Genomic DNA, 4,340 nt, shown 5'->3' with positions numbered 1-4,340 from the left:
CTGAAAAAAATCGTGTGTGTGTGTGTGTGTGTGTGTGTGTGTGTGTGTGATATGTATATGTTTCTGTCTTTATAAAGAGGCTGAGACACAGACATCAGGATTGCATTGAAATATGAAAAGCTGGCCTCTTACAAGCCAAGGAGAAAAACAAAACTCAGAAAAATCAAATTTTCTGACACCATTATTTTAGATTTCTAGCCCAGGAACTGTGATAAAGAAATTTCTGTTTAAGCTTTGCAGTCTTTGGGAGCTTTCTATGGTGGTTCAGTTAACTAGTTCACCATGCTTGTTCCACACACACTTTCAAAATGCCCATTTGAGTGGAACAGTCCTGCATTGAACATACTTCACCAAAAATACTAGTTTTTGTCACAGTACCAAGCAAGAGGTACACTTTCTTGATTTAAAAGACTAAGTATATGCAACCCCTATGGAAAGCAGTGTGGAGAACTCTTTAAAAAATGAACCTACCATATGACCCAGTTATAATACTCCTTGGCATATATCCAAAGGACTCACCCTACTGCAGAGATACTTGTACATTCATGTTTGTTGCTGCTCTTTTCACAATAACTAAGAAATGGAAACAACCTAAGCATCCCTCAACTGAGGAATAGCTAACAAAAATGTGGTGCATTTACACAATAGAGTTCTACTCAGTGGTAAAGAAAGACAAAATCATAATTTGCAGGTAAATGGATGGAGCCACAAACTGTTATACTAAGTGAAGTAACACAGACTCAGAAAAACAAACAATATATTTTCTCCCTCATTTGTGGATCCTAGCACCAAATCCTTATATGTGAGTATATATCCTGATGTAACTGCAGGAGCCAGAAAAATGGAAAGGAACCAGGGAGGTAAAGGGAAAGAAGAAACCTGAGAGAGAAGAATAGTAGGAGACAGGTATTAGTAAGGGGGAAATGAGTAAAACTGGGGTATTGAAATGGGAGAGTTATATAAAGAAACCATAGGGAACCATAGGAAACAGGTATTATCAAGGGAGAAATGGGGATAATAGGGATGCTTTAACTGGGAAGGGAGGAGTGGTTATACAGGAAGAGAGATGGAAGAGAGAAATAATAGCTTGTGTGAAAACCCATGAGAGAGAGAGAGAGAGAGAGAGAGAGAGAGAGAGAGAGAAAGGAGAGACAAATAATGCCTAGCTAGTATAAAAAACCAGAGGGGGTAGGATTTGTACAAAAACCTACTGAAAAATTACACATATGTTTATCTCTACATGAGTCCACTGTATAGCTAAATGCTATATAACAAGAAACAGTGCCAGACAGAAGAAACCTCCCTTTCAGATGTTGGCCAGGGTAGTCCAAGAGACTACCAAAATTACACATTATATTGCCACAGTCCTTGATTGCCTCACAGAACTTGAAGGTAAGGCCCTATCCTTCAGACACAAGATTTGGAGCACTGGAACTGGAACTGATCTTGAAGTCACTTCCCATGAAGGCTAGCTCTCAGTTTTGGAGAGCACTACACAAACTGCTAAGGGAGAACATCAATCAATGGTCCAACACCAGCTTTAAGGCCTAATAACTACATCAACAACCGGCATAGAAAACTATACTGGGGTAGTAGTAGCACTTTTATCAACAGCTACTTTACTGGTCTTAAAGCCCACTCACTGGGAGGAAACTCATGTGTATTACTGTAAATACAGCCAAACACACATGACTGAAGAGGTCACAGATCTTAGTGAAATCCCCAAGGCTGTTATATCCCTAGATGAATGTAATTTCTTACTGTGTGCTAAATATGGATTCTCATATTTACAGACAAATATGCCAGTCACCACTCATCAAAGAAGCTTCTTTTGCAAAAGATGGAGATTATTACATTGTTCCACAGCTGGTCAGACACAGAGATTGTTTCTGAAGGCTCAGGGAACATAACAGAACAAGGGGGAGAGAAAACACTAATGCATCTCTCAGCTCTCATCAATGAATCTCCCTCATGCAACACAGGGCCATGAACACAAAAGAACACAAACAGTCAAATTGTAGATAATAAGAATCTGCAGAGTGTGGGTCCTTGGACGAGACTCCTATAATAAAATCCACCCGCGCAAGACTCAGGGACCATTGTGGAAGAGGAGCAGAAAGACTGTATGAGCCAGGGAGGAGATGAATGACCATATGTAAACAGAGTCCTACCAGCTCTTGGGACTCTTCTCATGTGAACCTATAGGAATGGTATCAGCATGTACAAGGCCCATGCAAACTCAAGAAGGCAAAAATCATCACAGAACTGTAGAAATGGACAGCAGGTCCCAATCTTAGTCGAAGAACTATTGACAGCTGATTATTGCTGGGCGAGGAAGAGCTGATATTCTTAAAGGGAGGATCTCTAGATAGGCTGACTAGACCTCAGTGGATGAACTTGCACTGAGGAATGTCTGGGGACACTAACTTGACTTGATAGGCCATAACACAAATGACAGAATGCATGAATTCCAGTGGTAGTGGGGCTGTAATGGGGAAGGGGGCATAAAGATGATTAGGATGTTCTATATGAAATACATAAAAATTCAATAAAAAATTTACAAAAAGTAATAGTAACAACAACAACAACAATAATAATAAAGTTCCCAGAAAAAAAGGTGAAGTGGCAATCTAAAACAAAGATGTGTTCCTTTTCAACCAATGGTACTAGAGCATACACACACACACACACACACACACACACACACACACACACACACAGAGAGAGAGAGAGAGAGAGAGAGAGAGAGAGAGACCCCTGCCACATTTCATAGGAAATAACTCAAAATGGACCAAAGACCAAGAAGCAAAATGCAAAACTTTAAAACTTTGAAAAGAAACCCAGGATATGTGGGTTTGTTGATGATTTTTAGATATAGCACCAATTAAAATGCATGAATGAAACATTTAAATTGTACCTCATTGATATTAAGAGGCTCTGCTCTCTGAAAGACATTGCTAAGAAAATGAAAAGACAAACTACAGACTGGCAGAAAATATTTGTATAACATGCTTTTTGATGAAGGACTGTTATCCTCTCAGTCTGTTATGTTACTGTAGTAAAATATCCGAGGCTGGATAAAAATATAAAAAATTGAGGTTTATTTAGCTTACAGTTTTAGAAGCTAAAGTTCAAGACTGGGCAGCCTCATCTGTTCAGCCTCCAGAGAGCACTTGCAAAAGAGATCACATGGCAAGACATTCGTGGGCCAGACTTCCTTTTATGTAACAACTTTACTTTCATAGAACTGGGGTCCAACTCACAGAGATCCACCTGCCTCTGCCTCCCAAGTGCTGGGATTAAAGGTGTGTGCCACCAATATAAATATATATATTTATATATTATATATAAATATATATTATAATATATATTCCAATATAAAGTATGGACTTTATTTCATAAACTGTAGTCAAAGTATCACACTAATACAGTATGTTAGGGACAACTATGGGGGGAGTATCTATTTTCTGAATAATTTTTCTATAAACCTAAAACTATACTAAAAGGTCTATTAAGGGTTATCAAGGTAGCTCAGTAGGTAAAGGCACTTAATGCCAAGCCTGATGATCTCAGTTCAATCCCCAGGACTTACATGGTAGGAAAATAAACCAAGACCTGCAAGTCATCTTCTGACCTCCACATAAGCCCCATGGCATATGCCTTCCTCTATACCCCCTCCCAAATAAATAAATGTAATAAAATTTTAAAGATGTCTAAAAATAGAAGCATATATCCTATCGACAATCATGCTTTTATTAGTAATTACTAGCAAATGGTTTTTTATAAGAGTTTTCTAGATAGCTATGCTTAGTACTTTAAGCAATACAATTTATAATTTAAAAAATGTTTTACAAGACAATTTTCTTGTAAAGCATGTCTACATCTCCAATTTCCATAACAGACTCCCCTAAATAGAATTTGAGCCCTTTGACGTGCACTTATGCCAGCTAATATTCTGTCTGTGAACAATGAGGGTTTGGGGCACTGCCAGAGGAACCACATAATTCTCACTGTTTTCAACTGTAAATTTTTAGTTCAACAGTTTTTAGCTAGCAGTCATTCCCCTCATAATTCCAAAATTTTAGGCTGATGTGGTTTCAAGGTACAATGAGAAAAGCAGGGTCACCAGTAGTTTTCTATTTTAATAACGACTTTCTATTAAAATGCCATGTGGAAGTGAAGGTGTTAACCTATAGGCAAGCAGATGTGACCAGTTTCTCTACTGCTCAGTTAGTTGTTTTTTATTTCCAGTTTTATGGCAGTTTTGACACAAAAGGATGTCTTTATTACTTATTATGTGTGGCATTTCTAAGTGTTCATACAGTGGCATGCTTTCTTTT

This window comes from Nannospalax galili, unplaced genomic scaffold, assembly GCF_000622305.1.
Source record: "Nannospalax galili isolate Female #2095 unplaced genomic scaffold, S.galili_v1.0 scaffold1024, whole genome shotgun sequence".
In the NCBI taxonomy this organism is placed as follows: domain Eukaryota; kingdom Metazoa; phylum Chordata; class Mammalia; order Rodentia; family Spalacidae; genus Nannospalax; species Nannospalax galili.
This window is presented reverse-complemented; position numbering follows the sequence as displayed.